The sequence below is a fragment of the Acinonyx jubatus genome, chromosome B1, assembly GCF_027475565.1.
Source record: "Acinonyx jubatus isolate Ajub_Pintada_27869175 chromosome B1, VMU_Ajub_asm_v1.0, whole genome shotgun sequence".
Classification (NCBI taxonomy): Eukaryota; Metazoa; Chordata; class Mammalia; order Carnivora; family Felidae; genus Acinonyx; species Acinonyx jubatus.
This window is the reverse complement of record NC_069382.1, coordinates 38,507,379-38,521,485: the sequence shown is the minus strand read 5'-3', so window position 1 is coordinate 38,521,485 and position 14,107 is coordinate 38,507,379. Positions and strand designations below refer to the sequence as shown.

General features: G+C 39.3%; 1 protein-coding gene across 17 annotated transcripts in view; it reads left to right on the top strand.

Moving 5' to 3' along the window:
* Positions 1-14,107, top strand: part of CSGALNACT1 (chondroitin sulfate N-acetylgalactosaminyltransferase 1) — a 341,281-nt gene that overhangs the window by 109,649 nt on the left and 217,525 nt on the right. For 6 of the 17 annotated variants that reach the window (XM_053216483.1, XM_053216482.1, XM_053216485.1 and 3 more), the window contains one exon: positions 2,549-2,775. The exons of 10 other annotated variants lie outside the window; for them this stretch is intronic. The gene's annotated coding sequence lies outside the window, so the exon portion shown is untranslated. Of the gene's footprint in view, positions 1-2,548; positions 2,776-13,322; positions 13,347-14,107 lie in introns of those variants that run through there. One more of the 17 variants, XM_053216481.1, reaches the window with a different exon arrangement.

The window sequence follows — 14,107 nt, the reverse complement described above, 5'->3', positions numbered from 1 at the left end:
CCAGAAAAAGTTCTTGAGATAGTTTAGCAGCAGCGTTTCAAGGATTATGGAAAATCACAACACACATCTGGCACCAGGCTTCACCCTTAACGACCTTGTTCCAGCACCAGCGAATGTGGCCATTCTCTGGGGTCTGTTGGGCCCAGGTTGCCTCACAGCCCCTACCAAATGTCCTTCCAGCAGTGGAACCACTTCTCCCCGTGTGGCCCAAGAACCTCCCAGACCCCACTCTGTTCCTGGGTCTTTTCCCTTCCCACTAGAGCACTTTCCGGTATTGAGCTGTGGAGTTGCAGGCTCTGTGCTCCCCCTGTTTACAGTCTTAATGGATTTAAACCCTCTCCTTTCTCCCTTTTTAGTTCAGTCCCTGTGGCTGTTTCCAATTTTCCTCTTTCTCTCCAGCTGCTTTTGGGAAGTGGTGCTTCTCCCGTATTCTCCCCATTGTCTCTGTCCTCTCTGCACGCAAAAGCACCTCCCTGCCCTCCACAGCCTCTGTCTCCTCAAGTCACCTCTCTGTGCCACGTACCTGCTGAATTCTGTGGTTCAGGTTGTGCAGATTGTTGTGTTAATCCTCTAATCAGTTTTCTAGGTATGCAGGATGGTTTAGTGTTGGTCTGGCTGTATTTCATGGATGTGAGACATACAAAAAACTTCCATGCTGTTCCACCATCTTGGCTCCCTCCAATAAACTTTATTTCTTACAGCAGTTAAAAGTGTACAGTAAAGTGAACAGACACATAGAGTTCCCGTGTGTTTCCTTTCCCCCAACCCATGGTTTTCTCTAGTGTTAACTTTTGCACTGGTATAGACTACATTTGTTACAAGTTATAATTCAATATTGATACAATTAAAAAAAATTTTTTTAACGTTTATTTTTGAGAGAGAGACAGAGACAGAGTGTGAGTGGGGGAGGGGCAGAGAGAGGGAGACAGAATCTGAAGCAGGCTCCAGGATCTGAGCTGTCAGCACAGAGCCTGATGTAGGGCTCAAACTCATGAACTGCGAGATCATGACCTGAGCTAAAGTCGGACGCTTAATTGACTGAGCCACCCAGGCACCAATACTATATTATTAACCAAAGTCCATAGTTTACTCTAGGGTTTATTTTTTGGGTTGTATAGCTTTCATGTCCTGTATTCATGAAAGTATTAAATATCATACAGAGTAATTTGAATATTATCCCCTAACTTGACCTATTTGTCCATCTGCCCTTTACTCCACCCTCAGCCCCGCCCCCTCACATGGGCAACTACTGTCTTCTTACTGTTTGTATAGTTTAAAATTTTCTAGAATGTCATATAGTTGGAATCATATGGTTCGAGGCCTTTTCAGACTGAATTTTTACTTAGAATATGCATTAAAGTCCCCTCCCCTCCCATGTCTTTCCAGGGATTGAAAACTCATTTATTTTTATCACTGAATAATATTCCATTTAATGGATATATGATTATTTATTCATTCACCTATTGAAAGACATCTTAGATACTTGGTTGCTTCTAAGTTTGGGTGTTATGAGTAAAGCTGCTATAAACATTTGTATTCAGGACATAAATTTGTTTCAGATATAAGTTTTCAACTTATCTGAATAAGTACCTAGGAGTGCAATTGAAGGGTTAGATGGTTAGGCTCGCAAAAGCACTCTCCTAACTTGTTTTCATAGTCACATTTGAACTGTAATTTTTAAAAATCCAATTTTTTTCATGAATATATAATAAAAATACCCATACATATTTGGAAATTCTATCAAGATTGCTAAATTCTTTGGAATAGTTTGGTGGTAGGAGTAGGAAGGTAGTATCTTGCTTGTAAGGGTTTGAAGGAGCAAAAGGTGGAAAAGTGAGCTGTTTTGATTGATTGATTGATTGAGGGAGGGTGCAAGTGAGTGAGGGGCAGAGAGAGAGAGAGGGAAAGAGAGCGAAGCAGGGCTCCTGCTCAATAGTGAGCTGTTTTCAAAGAGGAACTACATGATGTGCAACAAACTGTCATTATATTCACTGACTTGGAAAGTATTGTAGAGATATTGAAACAAAGAGTTGGGAAAACTCCCCTGCACAACTGTGTGTTTCCTGTTCTGGTTTGCATAGGGTCTGGCCTCTGGATGCTCCTTGAAGCCTCTTGGCACAGCTGCACTGTCAGCTGGGCTCGTTTTCTGAGATTAGCACAGCATAGAGCGCTTCCTTCTACTCGAACATCTCACTGTCCACATTCCTGCTGCCAACAGAGCCTACCATATAGCTTTTACTTAGGATGTCGGCAAAACAGTTTCTTCTAAATATTTAAAAAAATTAATATACTCTCCAAAGTAAGTAAGACCAGAATCCCGACATGTGACCTTCGCTTAGTAATTTTTGAATGACCCAAAATACTTGCAGGCCCCTTCTTATCTATTCTACATTTTGTAAATAATTCAGCCATTGAATTTTATAGAGTTTATAATATATTGCTCTTCTGAAACACAACACTAGTCTGTGGTGAGAATTAAGATTAACATGAAAATACACATTTTTAATCCATTTAGCTGATGATTACTTGATTCTTTTTGAATATTCAGATGAGCTGAAGAATTGCAAGAGAAACAAAGACAACTTTACATTCCAAGAGGTGTGCCAGTGCATGGCTATTTTTAGTCCCTGGCATCAGTCAGGACATACTTGTTGGATATCAGGTGCGTTGAATGTGGCACACGGTCACGGTGATATGCAGCAGGCTCTCAGCTGACCTCTCCCGACCTTGTAGGAATACCCTTGCATCTGTGAGACTCCAGTAAATGCTTTTCAGGTAAGCCTGTGATGCCTGAGTTTGGCTGCTGTGGGTTTGTGAGGTTCATTGTGGGGGATGGCATGGGGCCACAGAAGATTTGCTCTTTTTTAGGGGACCAATAGACAGGCAGGGTTCACAGATATTCTGTGGTAAGCTCAATCATTCAGCCATCTAGTGCTAACCTTGTTGCTAGGACAAAGGAAATAATACATAAATTCTCTGAGGAGTTTATCAACATGGCTGTCATTTTTTCTTAGCCACTTGACAAGATCTTGACATTGAGGAAGTATGTCCCTGCACCACTACCTTTAAATTCTAGCTCAACACAATAGATGCTGTAAAGCTTCAAAATAGGTTACCATTTATGTGATTCTTACTATGTGCTATGTCTTTCTTTCAATTAATTATTAGTTGTCACAAACATCAATGAGGTGGATGAAAAATTAAGGCTTAGAGAGATTAACTAACATGTCCAAACTGGTAAGGGGATAGCTCTGAGATTGACACTCAGGTCTTTCTCACACTGAAGATGGGGCTTCCTTATCCACAGTGCTGTCCTGCCACCTAAAAATAGACTTGTCTATACCAATGCAAGAAGCTGTCACATTTGTCTGACACAGTTGTGTTTTTCTAAATAAGGGCTCATTATTATTCCTTGTTCAACTACCCGTAATATAATTACAATCAATTTTGATGTTGCTAAATGATTTTGAATTATCTCCTCAAATTATCTTTATTACTTCTCTGAAAAACGGAGGCTTAATATATTGATAAGTTGTCAGAATTGCCCTTTAATTTTTCAGTGATCAGTAATACCACCCAGGATCTTTCTCAGCTTTTGGAGATGACTAGAGCTTTGTAAATACACACGCTTTCTTGCTCTCTCTGTCTCTCTCTCAATCAGTAAGGTCATTGTCTAATTCTCTTAGGATCCTTATGCACACCAGGACCCATTCTTATTTTACGCACACTTACCTTGTATTTCTAGTATTTTTCTCTTGTTTTTCTACTGAGTATTGATTTTTGTCTTCATTAATTCTTCCCATCACTGCCAATTTCCTTCATTCTTTGTGTTCAACATCTCTTTTAAAGTGTTACTGAATTGACTTATTCTGGATTTGTTGATTTCTCATTCTTAATTTATTTCTTGTTACTTTTCTTTCATTTATAAGGCTTATTGTATTTTCTATAACATGCATTTTGCCCCCTTCTGTGGTTATTTTGTTCCTTCTCTAGGGATTATTTTTGCTTTTTTTTCTACCCCTTGGTCCTCAGGTCTGTTCCAGGCTCTTTGGAGTCTGGGTTGGGGTGTAGTGGAGCAGAACCCAGGCCAGCACTGCCTGGGGGAAACTTCAAGGACTGTCAGGGTCTGGGCTCCATATAATCACTGAGGGTTATTGTTAGATCATTCTCTTCCTACCTGTCTCTGGCCCCCCTGCCAGCACCAACCAAGGCTCCCCCTTCTCCCCCCCCCCCCCCCAGGGCCTGCAAGTTGGCCAGGAAAGGGGAAGCAGTGCCCACAGCATCAGGGACACGTGGCTGGCTTCTTTGGTCCCTGGTCTTTCATCAAGAGAATAATGGGTTCCATTCATTGTTAGGCATACTGGGCTTTGAACCAGATGTCTAATATCTATTATCTCAAACCTTACCCCCACCCTGAAAGGTTAATTACTATCTATGTTTGACAGATGAGGAAACTGATGCTCTGAGAGGTTAAGGATCTTGCCAGAGAGTGAAGTTTATAGATGGATGCACTGGGATTCCAGGCCCTGTCTGTGTGACTCCACAGTCTCCATTGTTTCCACCACAGCATTCTGCCAGAATGAACTTGTTACTTGAGTACTTTCTACACCTTTTGTTATCTGCATTTGGATTAGATCCTTCTTGTTCTAATTAGAGGGTGTTTTAAGTATTCCCTACTGTTGTATCTTAATACTATTGCATCATGCTCCCAAGAGTTGTTTCTCCCTACTTAATTCATTAAGAATCCCAGTACATTGTTTCCTTTGTTTATTGTATTAGAATCTAGTAGCTGGTGAATCCTGTTTCCCAGCTTCCTGCCACAGTGAGAGCAGGTCTAAATGAATTATAATGTGTTGCTCTGACAATCTAATAATAACAAAATCAAGGTTATTGATCATTTTCAACTTAATGAATTAAATTTTCCTGCTTACAGGGCTTTTACATGGACCCTTAACTTTGATTGATGCTGGTTCTTTTACTTTAGACCTGTGTCTTGCCTATACAGAGTACTCTGCTGATGTTCACAAAGAAGCATGATTGGCATTGGCCTGACTGTAGGTTGGGTTAAGATGCTGATACATGGGGGATATGTCTCAGTTTCATAAAGTACTTTTAATTTTTTTAATTAAAATTTTTTTAATGTTTATATTTGAGAGAGAGAGAGAGAGAGAGAGAGAGACATAGAGAGAGGGAGACACAGAATCTGAAGTAGGCTCCAGGCTCCAAGCTGTCTGCCCAGAGCCCAATGTGGGGTTTGAACCCACTTGAACTGCAAGATCATGCCCTGAGCTGAGTCACCCAGGCACCCCGAGTACTTTTAATTATTTAAAAAAAATTTTTTTTTTTCAACGTTTATTTATTTTTGGGACAGAGAGAGACAGAGCATGAACGGGGGAGGGGCAGAGAGAGAGGGAGACACAGAATCGGAAACAGGCTCCAGGCTCTGAGCCATCAGCCCAGAGCCTGACGCGGGGCTCGAACTCACGGACCGCGAGATTGTGACCTGGCTGAAGTCGGACGCTTAACCGACTGCGCCACCCAGGCACCCCTAATTATTTTTAATCTACAATACAAAGATTAGATGCATGAGGTCACTGTCAGTTCTGTAATTCTGGTTTTGAGTAAGTTTTGGCTTGATGAGTATCAACATTTCCTTTCTTATTTTCTTTCTTTCTTTCTTTCTTTCTTTCTTTCTTTCTTTCTTTCTTTCTAGTGATAACCACTCTTGAACATTTGGGCATATTTCTTTTTAACCTGTGTGTGTGTGTGTGTGTGTGTGTGTGTGTGTGTGAGTGTGAGTGAATTTTATCACAAATGAGATCCTAGCACATACACAATTTTGTATTCTTTCTCAATTAATGTAGATAATAAATTCTCCATCATTAAAAACTCTCCATGAATATAATTTTAATGGCTACATAGTATTTCATAGTATGTATATGCCATAGCTTACTAACCATTCCCCAGTGTTAGGCATTTAAATCATTTCTCATTTTATGTATAATGCTCCCAGGTCCGCTGTAGTGAATCCATTTTTGTCCAGATTTATGATCGTTTCATTTATATTGATTCCTTGAAGTGAAATTAATAATAAAAAATATGACCACTTTAGAGATACATGGTAAATAACGCTTGCCAGATTACTTACCAGAGTTTGTTTCCACTCCAGCCAGCAGTGGGGGAAGATTGTAGGACTCATTGCCCCCATGCACTGTACATGGCTAATTTGATAAGCAAACGCTAATGGTGCTATTTTGATTTATATTTCTTTGGTTACCAGTAAAGCTAAACATTTTTATCTATATATTAATTTTTTTGAGTCATTTAAAAAACTCTCTACTTTTTATCTATTGAAGTTTGGTATATTTCTTACAGCTTACAAGAGATCTTTATATGCCAAGGATACTGACCCTTTTTCCATTTCATTTGTTGAAAATTTTCCTAATTAGTTGTTGGCCTTTATATTTTTATAATTTTTTTTTTATGTTTACCTGTGTTTAACTTACTAAATTTTACTGAGCACTTTAGTTTACTATGTAATTTATGATATACTATAGAATATATAATTTATGATGTAAAATTAAATATGCTAATTTAATTTACTAATTTTGATTTTTCAGTTGTCAGTTGTTATCTTTTGTGTGAGTGTGATTTCTGCCATCAGTTTTAAAAGTCTTTTTCCCTTAGATTTCAAAAAAGAAGAAAGTCTTTTCAAATACAGGAAGATAAGTATATTTAACTATATGGTTTTTTTTTCTAGCTCCTCTAATGGAATTTTACAACTTCAACTCTGTGATTTACTTGGCATTTACCTTGGAGTACATTTTGGGATTAAAAAAATCTAACGTGATTTCCCCCTATAGATAATCAGTTGACCCTGCAATATTTTTGTTAAATAAGCCATTGTATCATCACACTTCATGACTTCATCATGTATTTATGTTTTATCTAACTTTTGGTCTGTTTCTATGCTGTTTTGTTTTATTGATCTGTTTCTGATTTATCCTAGAATGATACTCTTAATTACTGTATCTTTATAATATGGTTTATTACTTGAAAGATTGTATTTTTCCTTCTTCCAGTATTATCTAGAACTTACTTATTTTAACCTTTTCTAAAATATAAATTATAGCATCATTTAGCCCAATTCTTTATTTGACCTCTATTTCCCTTGACCTCTCTCCCCTCCCACCCTGAAGTAAAAACCAATAAAATAATAACTAAAAGGAAACATAAATAGCTCTAGGATTTTTGTTGGAACTGTGTAAAACCAATAAAATGATTTAGGCAGAACTGAACTTTTTTAGTGCCTATCTAGAAAGGCACTTTCCTTTTAAACAAAAGCTTCTTAGTTTTTGTTGGGTCAGAGATGGTCATCAGGTGGCCCTGTGTGAGCACCAAAGATGTTCCAAGGCAGAACTGTGTGACCACAGCCTGCAAATGGCCAAATGTGGCCAAAGGCTGCCAGCGAATGCCCTCAAGCTAGAATGGTTTTTACACTTTTAAAGGGCTGTAAAATGAACCAAAGAAGAATATGCAACAGAAACCTTATGTGGCCTACAAGGCTGAAAATATTTACTATCTGGCTCTTTACAGATAAGGTTGGCTGGGGGCACCATGAAGCAAAACACTAGCAAGCAAGCTGAAGGCGTTTGGAGTTCACTTGTTTGTCATGAGTCATGGCTTTGCTTCCCTTGCTACCTCTTCAGCACATTGTTGGGAAGGTTTTGTTTGTTTAATTTATTTAAGGTGATCTTATCTGAGGATGTCAGTGAACATCTATAGGTTTTGTTTCTTCCTACATTTCAGAATGTTTTTATACATTTTAAAAAGTGCCTTGAGTGAGTGTTATGAAACTTAAAAAAGAAATAGTACTTCTTTTTGAAGGATCATGTGGTCTCAAGGCAACATCTTGTTTTGATGACCCCTCCCCAAAGTAGGGCACGCAGGGCCACTGGATGGGCTCAGGCGGAGTCCCCGGGGTCTGCCCTGTGCTCCAGCCCCACAAGCAGTGCTGTTTAGTAGATGTCTTAACCAGAGCAAGGCCTTTTGTTAACCTGGTGTGATCTGGTTTATTATCCCATTAACTCCCATCTGTTGTTACTGGAGAAAGCCGGCTCCCCTAGGACTGGACATGGAGTGTGGGTCTGGTGGGTTCAGGTGAGGAGGGAGCCCAGGAGGGACTTGGGTATCCTGAAGGTTTAGGAAGGAGATGTGAAGAGGAGAGATGGTTGGAAGAGACAGACAGGGTCTACAGGTCACTGTTACTGGTAAGGAGAGTAGGTTCCATGTCCCAGGAGACCCGAAAACCCCACGGACTGAGGGACTTAGAGAGATGAGTCAGAAAAATGATACTGAATCTGCCTTTGCCCCAGATGTTTCCATCGTTGCTGAAGGAAAGGCAGGAGAGGACTAAGTGAGATTTTGTTTCGGGTTTAGCAGCCTGAGTCTCACCTGTGGGTCCCAAACTCTAATAGGCTTTCATTAGGCCTTCTCTCCTGTGCCTTGGAAAATGTGATTGTCCAGAGTTTGAATTCAACCTTTGGATGTTCTGAAAGGAAAAACAACCAAAGTTTAAGCCTTAAACTCGTAAGTTTACCTTCTGAAATATAAAAGGTGTTTGCTGGCAGTTTCATAATCTTTTTTTGTTTGTTTTTTTCCAAGTGTAGAATTATTCAAGAGTAGTGTAAGGTCCTGCAGAGTTTGGTTAATAGAATTTACAGCAGGCAAGTCAGGAAAATACCAGATTTCATGGAAAAGCTTCTAAAGCAAAGTTGTTGGAATTTAAATTAGATTTGAGTGTGACAGATCCACTACTGAGAAATGCTATAGTGCCTCACGGTTAAATTCTACAGGAATCTGCCTAGAATTAATAGTGTTGTTTTTCTGATGCAGTGGGTACTGATTTTGAGTTTTGAGTCCAAGTTTATACACTTTCCAGATGTAATCATTTTACTCAAGTAAAAGAAAATACGGCTGTATCAGGGACTCAAAACCATTACATTGAGAATGTGTCTGGCAACAGTTTAGTGGTCCAGTCAAGAATATTCTAGCAATTCAATTCTGAGGAGGAGTTATGGGAAAATTTCCTGCTCATGAAAAGTAGAGTTTTGAGAATCAAGGAGGAAACAGTGAAATTAAAAATATTAGGAGGTCTATCTATCTCCAGCTCACACATTTCATAAAGTGAACTGGATACCTGGCAAATTGCTGTAGGGTACACTGTGAGATTTTGATGCTAGTAAACTATTTGTTCACTAGAATATCCTTGATGGAAATCAGAGTTCTTTCACTGTGTGTCTCTATCGTTTCTGGCAAGTGCCTTGGACACTTAGAGCTCTTGTTAGCAGGCAGGATGGTTCAGTGAGTCCCACGTGTGGGCTGACTTGAGGCGTTGGGAGCTACCTACATGGGTGCTATAACAGTTCAGATCCTTCCCAGGGCAGGGCTTCATTCCTTTCCAAGTCATTAGAACATATCCATATATATTCCTGAAGGATTGTGTCTAAACTCCCTCAGAAAGGGGTTCCTAGAAGATTTTTAAAGATGTATTTATTTCTTGGGGCGTTATGAGCTATAGCGTCTGTCTTGTTCATCACTTTATATTCAGCTCCCAGATGGGGCCTCACACATTATAGATACTCAATACATATTTGTTGAGGGAATAAATGGACTATAAATTAGGTGTTTTGAGTTTACAATCCTAGTTCTCATATTTAACCACTCTACAATGTTAATAGTAGGGGCCGATTTTTTATAATTCCTTTATAGTTTTATTTGACCATCACAGCAAGAGTCACAAAGAGGGTATTAGTCAGGATATGCTAGATTATGCTGTGGTCACAATGCCATGGTTTCAGTGGCTTCACACAACAGAGCAAAGTGCACTGTAGTCTGGGCAGCAGGACTTGATGAGGTGACTTGGTGATCCAGGCTGCTCCAGTATCAACACGACTTTGTCATCCTCAACCCCAGGCTGGATAAGAGTGGGGCTGCAGCGTCATGCATGTGCTTTTCATTGTCCAGATCTGGAAGCAACATGCCATACATCTGTCCATGTTTCATTGGTCAGAACTGGTCACATGACACCATCCAACTGCAGGGGGACTGGGAAGTACCCTTGCAGGGAAGGAGAGAAAAACCAGAAGTTGATGTATAATGATAATAGCTATCATAGGCCCATTATACAAATATCTCCATTTTACAGATGATAAAATTGAGGCCCAGAGAAGATAGGTTACTTATCCAAAGTTATGCAACTGGTGTATGGCAGAACAAAGCCTGGTACTTAGGTTTGTTTGTTTTCAAAGCCCATACTCTTTTTTTAAATTAAGTTTTTAAATTTTAATTCCAGTATAGTTAACATGCAGTGTTATATTAGTTTCAGTTGTACAATATAATGATTCAACAATTCTATATATTACTCAGTGCTTTTCTTGGTAAGTGTACTTTTAATCCCCTTTGCCTGTTTCACCCATTCCCCCCCCCCCCCCACCTCCCCTCAGTAACCATCAGTTTGTTCTCTATAGTTAAGAGTCTATTTCTTGGCTTGTCTCTCTTTTTTATTTCCTTTGCTAATTTGTTTTATTTCTTAAATTTCACATGTGAGTGGAATCATATGGTATTTGTCTTTCTCAGATTGACTCATTTTGCTTAGCATTATACAGTACTCTCTAGCTTCATCCATGTTGTTGCAAATGGCAAGATTTCATTTTTTTTATGACTGAATTATATTCCATTGTGTATACATCACATCTTCTTTACCCATTCATCTATTGATGGATACTTGGGCTGCTTCCATAATTTGGCTATTGTAAATATGTGGCAGCAAACATAGGGGTGCATGTATCCTTCTGAATTAGTGAATTAGTATTGTTTAAAATACAATTCTTTAAAAAATGCTATTTTTTAAAAAAAGTTTACTTATTTATTTTGAGAGAGAGAGAACATGCACGCAAGTGGGGGAGAGACCATCAGTGCAGAGCTCAACATGGGGCTCAAACTCATGAACTGTGAGATCATGACCTGAGCTAGAAATAAGAGTTGGACGCTTAACCAACTGAGCCATATAGGCACCCCAGTTTTTTTGTATTTGGGGGGTAAATACTCAGTAGTGTGATTATTGGATTGTAGGGTATTTCTATTTTTACCTTTTTGAGGAACCTCCATACTGTTTTCCACAATGGCTATGCCAGTTTGCATTCCCACCAACAATGCACAAGGATTCCTTTTTCCTCCACATTCAGTGCCAAACAATATTCTTGTTGTTTCTTGTGTTTTTGATTTTAGCCATTCTGACAGGTGTGAGGTGGTATCTCATTATAGTTTTGATTTGCATTTCCCTAATGATGAGCGATATTGAGCATCTTTCAAAGCCATACTCTTAACCACCATGCAATATTACCTTTCTTGAGGAAATTAATTTTCTTCTAAAGAAAACTTGATCTTAGTGAAGGGGAGAATAAAGAAGTATTGGATTTGGGGTTTGGGTACTTGGTTTATAGGACTGATCCCATCACTGACTTTCTTTTACATATAGCTAAGCTACTTCTCTTGGCTGATATCCTCACATGGGAATAATAATTACTATAATGGTAATATAAAGTAATGCATATAATAGCACCTGAAGAGCCATAACGTAGTGTATAAAGATATGATGATATTACTACTGACACCTGCTTTGTGCATTAGTCTTGTGCAGATTTATCACATGTAACAAGCCTCAAGATTCTTACAAGAAAACCAGTAGACCCTTCAAATAATCTTGGTACATTTAGGTGTACCAAGCTTTACTTGGTAAAGCTTTACTTTACTTTTGTAAGCTTTAGCTTACAAAAGAATATGCTATCTGTTACAATATAAAGCTTAACTTCATTGGGGTAATCTTTTCAGACATTTCATTACATTCATTACTGAAATGATGTTAAGTTTCAACTAAATTTATTAGCTCTCACTTTCTAATCCTCCTTCCCCTATATTTTTATTATATAACTTTTTGAAAACTGTTCTTTTATTTTTTTATTGTTATTATTTTTAAAATGTTATTTATTTTTGAGAGAGACAGAGACAAGAATGCGAGTGGGTTAGGGACAGAAAGAGAGGTAGACACAGAATCCGAAGCACGCTCCAGGCTCCGAGCTGTCAGCACAGAGCCTGACGTGGGGCTCGAACTCACGAGCTGTGAGATCATGACCTGAGCTGAAGTTGGACACTCAACTGACTGAGCCACCCAGGTGCCCCAAAAACTGTTCTTTTAAAAGTGTGTATCCCATGGAGCCTGGGTGGCTCAGTTGGTTGAGCACCCGACTTCAGCTCAGGTCAGGACCTCTGGGTTCTTGAGTTTGAGCCCCATGTCAGGCTTGCTGCTATCAGTGCAGACCCCACTTCGGATCCTCTGTCCCTCTCTGTCTCTACCCCTCCTCAGCTCGCACTCTTTCTAAAAAATGAAAACAACAACAAAAATTTTTTAAAAAGTGGGTATCCCAAAGAGCATTTCCAGATGGATATGTCATTGTAAATTCAGGAAGGTTTTTAATATATTTTGCCATCTGTTTATAGTGACATGGAGTGGCTCAAGTCAAAACAGGTGCATGTTGTTGTGACCTTAGTAAGAAAAGCAACCCTCTTCCTTTGTAGCTGTGGGAGGAGGGGGAAATGTTTTTGTCAAATGTGTTAAATCACTGGCCCTAGCTTCCTGTCCCCCAAAACTTGGTGTGATGTTGTGGCTCTCAATATTCATCTTCTATTTTGAGTATCTCCCAAGCTTGATGTTGTAATGCATCTCTTCTCCCCAGTCCCACCTGGCAGATCTCAATCATGCCGGAATGTGTGGTCCACTGAGGGCACCCAGAGCCTCACATTGCTTTAGATGTGATATAATAGATTTTTATGGTCCTTTGGCTTCTTCCTGGCAGTGGTTAATAATGCAATGCATAATTAGACTAGAAAAGAAAAAGTTTTCTGTGAAAATTTGGGAGCAGAATTCGCATTAATTAAAAAAAATACCCAGCATATTTTTCTCAGACCCCATCTCATAGACATGTTTATTCCTCATTGTTTAAATATAACCCTCCTTAACCAAGGGCAAGCATGCTATGCCTTTCTCCTCCTCTCCCGTTTGGACATAAAGCCTGTTATTGTTGATTGTTCTGCAGTTGGGTCCCTTGAAAATGAGATTTCATTTAAGTAGAACATTTTCATTACAGGGTATCAGGCCTCTTTAATTTTGTACTTTTAGAGTGGCTAGGACAACATTTACATTTACTCCTGATTTTCTCTTTTCAGAGTCCTGGACAGACAGGGAGGATTCATTAGAGAATAGATCATGATGACACATCTCTTTATTGGTGAGCCATAAAAGTTTGGAGAAAGAGCACAGAAAGTAGGCATTTACAGTGTTAAAAGCCTTCGGCAAATTATATATGCTGTGGTTTTAACTGACCTTGGAAGTTATGTAAGTCTTTGTATGTACTTTTGTATCTGAATGTGGTCTATAAAAATGATGGTAATCTGTTGAATTTATAAAATAGCTTCCCAGAGGCCTGGTTCAGCTCTTTCATACTGGTGAGCAGTGAATTGACACTGTGTCTCAGTTTGGGGAAGGAACCACTTTGGTTGTACCTCCTTTCTATTCTGGTTCCTTTCAGTTCCCTTACACAAATACTTCTTACAAAGCTCTCCTAAAACTACTTAAATTCCAGGTGGGTCAGTCTGTTGTGCCTTTAGATTCCATTCACTTGTAACGCATTTCAAGTACCCTTTCCCCCTTTATTGTTTTTTTCTATTGCTCCCTTTTCAATTCTTCCAGTTTCTTTAACTTTACTTTGAGATAAATTTTTAACGCTTCTGAAAACCAAAATTAATTACAATAATGAGCCAAGCGAGATTAAAAATCTTACAGGGCAGAAAGAAGGGTGGGCCCACGGTTAGGTTGAACCAGAGCCGAGTAGGTATTGATGGGCTGTGGCTACCACCCTGGGCAGCCTCACAACCATTTCTTCCCTTCAGGTTGTCCTTGTCTCTCATTCCCAGCTCTGCCTTCTGTAGCAGTAGACACAGGTGAGACGGGGGCTGTCAAGGCGGGCCTCTCTCAGGAGCTGACATCCCA